The following is a 5,946-nucleotide window of genomic DNA, read 5'->3' as shown; positions in this document are numbered from 1 at the left end:
TATTATATAGGTTTACCTTACGACCTATGTATTATTGTATACTATTGTATACTATATTATTGTATATCATATATAGATATCTATTATCTACCGTGAGATACCTATACCGCCATTAACTTATTATATACCTACATACCTTTTAATTCATATTATATAGGTTTACCTTACGCCCTATGTATAATCTCTACCTATCTATTGCCTATACCGGGAATTGAACCCGGGACTTCCGCGTGGCGGTCGCGCACCTTAGCCACTACCCTATCCGGTAGCCCTATTAATAATATAATATGGGACGCACTGTTGTTTCCGCGGGTCATTTTCTAATTAATTAGATAATTAATACTAAGGTGGCGCGACGACACGCGAAAAAAGACGGTTGATTGTAGCGTTACAGTGGTGTAGTGGTTAAGGTCGTCGCGTGCCACGCGGCGGACCCGGGTTCGAATCTCGGTAGGGTTAATGTAGAGTGTAAGGCAAATTATAGGTAATAGAATATATAGTAATATAGGTTAGGTGTATTCGGTATGCAATGTAGGGATTTGAGAGTATATGATGAAATATAGCGTATGTTATAGATGTAAGGCGTGTAGTATAGAATGCACGTATAGTCATACGTAAGGGCTATAAAAATACACGAATACGAACCTATGATTTAGGTGTAAGCGTATAAGAAATGCGAATGTATATAAGATTTAATTTATAAATGTTATTTTTCTATAAGAATTTTATCTATTTTATTTGCCGTTATCACTTCATAGAAAATTAATTACTGCACTTTTAAACGATTTGTGCACTGTGCGACAATAGACCTAAAACTATAAATTTTATTAAATGTTTGAGTAACTTGTGCGAGCTGTATTTCTCAAAATGTTCTTGGTCTCGCAACTTACTGAATTCTAAAAATTCTAAATTTAAAAATATAATATAAAAATTATTATACCGCTGTCTGGAAGGGACGGCAATTTATAAATATACAGACTAATACATACAGAATTTGGAATTTTTCTATAATCCGTAATATAATATAAAGAGTTACCCTGATATTTCAATTCAATTTATTGTCTCAATTTCGGCCTACAATTTGAGATTTTGTATGCATATTCATAGAAACTTTGATCTTTTAAAAATCCGATGAATGTGCTGTGGAATTGATGATCACTCAATTATTTTAACCTGGTAGTAGATTAAAAAATTGTACTCCTAGACTGGTAATTCCCAAGGTGGGCGCATCCCCCACAGAAAAATCCATTTTTAAATTTAAAGGGGGGAGGCAAATTAAAAAATTACACGACTTTAACCCACTTGTTTTGGGTGATTTGAATGTAATTTGTAAATACTGTTAAAAATTCGTTAAATATATTATGATCATTGTTTAGTTTAAGTGAGCACAGGATGCATGTGCAAATCATATAATTTTTCCATATATATTTTCCATTGGCAAAGGCAGGTACAGCCGTTACGGAGATACGGAGCAAAGAGTGCAGAAAATAGAAATCGAGTTTTGAGAGAACGCAGAATCCGATTTAAATGATTAAAAAAATTCAATTTGTAATGATTGGTAGAAGTGGTGATTACTCTTTGGCAAAGGCATGTTCGGTCATTTCGAAGATACAGAACTAATGTACAAAAAATGGCAGTTTTTGAGAGAACTAAGCATCCGATTTGAATAATTCAATAAACTTTCTGCTTGTGTTGACAAAACAATTACTTTTGTAAAAAACATTTATCTCAATTTTTTCAAAAAAATAATTTGTATATCAAAGATAATTTAGATTTTAATTTTATTCTGGCTAAAGTTCTAAAACTTACTTATATACTTTAAACAAATAATTTTAAATTTGTAATTCATTTTATAAATATTAGACATGTTACAGTATTTATAATTATCAGTTTGAAACACTTAATATTCCTCGAACATGTCGTTAGGGTACGGGAAGTTCCAGCAATTTGGCTTAAAGCACGATGCAATACACCACTATAGTTAAGCCTCAAATGTTATGGACACAGTGTTATGGCGCTTAATTTGAATAAACCATTTATAGTAATATAACGAATATCTAGTATAAAAAGTTTTTTGTTTTCCATTTATCTAATTATTTTTTAAATGCCAAGTTTCTTCTTTTACTACTAATAATATTATCTATTTCATATGAATTGTTTAACTGGTATTAAATTTCAAAAACTTGATCTATTCTAGAATATAAACATTTTATTTTGTTTTGAATTATAAAATCCTATTGTCTATATAGTTATGCAATATTTTATTATTAATTCTTTATTGTTATTATAGATTCCAATTTCTTTAACAACTGCGATGGAAAGGTTGTGGTATCGCCAATAACTTCGCACCGTACGTGTGGCCGACTTCACTTGTGTCATTATTGTAATGTCAGCCATTGCACTTCGCAATCTGTCATCTTTAAGAAACTTTAATTAGAAGAAAATGTAACAAAAAATTCAAAATTTAATAAACATGGCGAATACGGGTGTACTACCTTTTGTTAGGGGCGTTGATTTCACCCAATAATGATTTTAGTGTGAGTGGATATTTAAATAATGTTTGCGAGTCACCAAATGATTTTCTTTTACGTGTTACATTTGATATAACCTAAAAACTATATCTAGGTTTTTTAGTTTCAATTGTATTCTAATTATTTGTTTATGATTTTGTTTTGTTGAATAGGATGGTAAATTTCCCCAAGCAATGAAGCTAATGACTGGAGTGCAATGGTTAAAATTAGACAAAACCAATTGTCAGAATTCCTGAAGAAATGGGAAACTTATAAAATTAGTGAGTTTATAATATTAAACAATTGCTAATAGTTGTATGTAATTTTTTTTACCTTTACAGGAACATTATCCTTGAAAAGAAATTGTTTAGAAAAACTATATGGTGAATTAACAGAATTGAGATGCTTAAGAAGTTTAAATATAGGTCATAATAATATCAAAAGTTCTGGTATACCTGTTGATTTGTTTCGATTAGATGAATTGAGTACATTAGATTTATCTTTTAATAAATTAAAAGAAATACCAGAAGGTTTAGACAAGCAAAAGGACTATTAGTTTTAAATTTAAGCCATAATCATGAGTATCTGAATGAGTGCTTAATATATACTTAATATGGACATTTTTGATTTTCCCCTTGCTCGCAAAGGCTCAAATGCTCCCAAATTGATAAAAAAAAAATTCTCTATAAGTTTTAGCTCTTAATATAACTTTTAGATAGTGCGCAATTCAATCAAAGTTTTGTATGGAAATAGCATGGAAAAATTTTCAAAGATGAATAAGTTTTTTCAAAATTCAATGCTCTACAAAACATATTATAAAAATATATTTTGTAGAGCGTCGAATTTTCAATAATTTGACGCTCACTTTCAATTCATTTGTCATTCATTTTGTAAAAAACATTTTCAAATTTTTTTTCATGCTTTTTTCCATAAGAAGCTTTGATTGAATTGTTCACTATCTAAAAGTTAATATTAAGAGCTAAAACTTTTAGAGATTTTTTTATCAATTTGGAAGCATTCAAGCCCCTGGGAGCAATAATTTTCGAAAATGTCTATATTAAGTACCTCCCTATTATATATATATATATATACTTCCCTAAACATTAATCTTTACTAATGAATTTTATATTTTCAGAATTGACAGTATTCCTACACCATTATTCATCAATCTGACAGATTTGTTATTTTTGGATTTATCTCATAATCTATTAGAAACACTACCTCCACAAACAAGACGTTTGGTTAATTTGCAAACATTAATTCTTAGTCATAATCCTTTGGGGCTATTTCAGTTAAGGTAATTGAAATTTTTTTTTCACTTTTCGATTAATTCTCAAGGCTTGCCTATAGCAAGAAGTTAAAATTATCACCAGTGTATCAATGTCATTCACGAAAAAAAACTTTAATTGGGAAATATATCAAAAGTAGTTTAATTAAAGTATAAAAGTAATTTAATTAAGAAATGATTTTTATAATAATAGTTTTATTGCCACAAACTATAGGTTTATTATTGTAGAATATATAGATTCATTAAATCTTACGTTGATGAATCATTTGTTTGTTTGATTAATTCCAGGCAACTACCATCACTCCAAAGCTTAGAAATACTACACATGAGAAACACGCAAAGAAATCTTAATAATTTTCCATCACAATTAGATTCTTTATCAAATCTGTCTGAGTTGGATCTGGCACAAAATTCTTTACCAAAAATTCCTGATGCTTTATATTCATTGATTAATTTAAAAAGAATGAATTTATCAGAAAATGAAATTAGTGAAGTTTCTAATTCAATAGAATTTTGGCAAAAGCTTGAAACCCTTAATTTATCTAGAAATAAAATTAAAGCTTTGCCAAGTTCTTTATGCAAATTGAATTTTTTAAGAAGATTATATGTCAATGATAATGAATTAGATTTTGAAGGAATTCCATCAGGTATTGGTAAATTAGGTTCACTAGAAGTGTTTTCTGCGTCAAATAATAAATTGGAAATGATACCTGAAGGATTATGCAGGTTTTATATCACACAAACAAATATCAATTATATTAACAAATTTTCATTGAAATAATTGTTTTTTTTTTGTAGATGTGGATCACTGAAAACTTTGAACTTGAGCAGTAATTGCCTAATTACTTTACCTGAAACGATACATCTTTTAACTGATCTGCATTCACTTGATTTGAGAAATAATCCAGATTTACACATGCCTCCAAAGCCACTTGATCCTCAAAGAGGTTCAGGTGTTGAATTTTATAATATAGATTTTTCACTTCAGCATCAATTAAGGCTTGCAGGTGCTTATGTTCCGACGCCTGTTACACAAAATAGTAAGTGGAATATATTCAATCTAATATTTAATAGGCTAATCAATATACCCCAACTCAATAATTTTTAATTCATAGATGTTGCTTTTTGTAAAATAATTAAATAATTTATATATTTTGAATGTTTTAAATAAAATTATATATATATATATATATATATATATATATATATATATATGTGTGAGTGTGTGTTTGTGTGTATATATGTGGATATATAATTATGATATAATTAAATATGATAAAACTGCTTCTTCAATGCTTGTTAATAAAGTCTGTCTTTCATGCAGAGGCTTGAAATGTTATATTCTTCATCACACATAAATCTTGTAAAGAAATATTTATTAATTTAGGTACAAACCGAGATCCCATAGCTAGAAAATTAAGATTACGACGCGGAAAAAGAACAGATGAATCAACTGAAGCAGATCAAGACCAAGCTAAAATCCTTAAGGGAATGAAAGATGTTGCATTAGATAAAAATAATACATGTGAAGATTATAAAGTAGAGTCTTTAAAGTAAGTTTTCAGTCGTGAATGTATCAAATGTGTATGTGCCATACACCTCAGTAATGGTTTCTTAATTGTAGACCAAAGAGATGGGATGAAAGTTTAAAAAACCACCGTTAGATTATTCTGAATTTTTTGACGACGAAGCTGGTCAAATACCAGGATTATCTATTTGGGAAATAGAGAATTTTTTTACCAAATAGAATTGATGAAGTTGCACATGGAAAGTTTTATGAAGGTGATTGTTACATAGTTCTAAAAACTGCTATTGATGACTTAGGCCAAATGTCTTGGGAAATATATTTTGGATTGGTGCAAAAGCTACGGTAATAAATTATAAGATTTTTTTATATATTCTGTATGTTTTAACGCTGTGATAACTTAAGTAAATAATTTTAGTTGGATAAATGTGCATGTGCTGCGATTCATGCAGTGAATTTGCGCAATTATTTGGGAGCTCTATGTAGAACAATTAGAGAAGAGCAAGGAGATGAGTCTGATGCCTTTTTGGCATTATTCGATAGTGACATCACATATATAGAAGGCGGACGTACTAGCAGTGGCTTCTATACAATAGAAGATATGGTTAGTGATATTATATTTA

General features: G+C 29.2%; 1 pseudogene; it reads left to right on the top strand.

Annotated features, from left to right (window-relative positions):
- The first annotated feature begins 2,473 nt into the window (after positions 1 to 2,473).
- LOC113366996 overlaps positions 2,474 to 5,946 on the top strand; it is an 8,736-nt pseudogene continuing 5,263 nt past the window's right edge.

The sequence above is a fragment of the Ctenocephalides felis genome, unplaced genomic scaffold, assembly GCF_003426905.1.
Source record: "Ctenocephalides felis isolate EL2017-DRISC unplaced genomic scaffold, ASM342690v1 CF-g0.4_SCAFFOLD_01170, whole genome shotgun sequence".
Lineage (NCBI taxonomy): Eukaryota > Metazoa > Arthropoda > Insecta > Siphonaptera > Pulicidae > Ctenocephalides > Ctenocephalides felis.
Note: the sequence above shows the minus strand (reverse complement) of the source record. Positions and strands in the feature narration are given on the sequence as shown.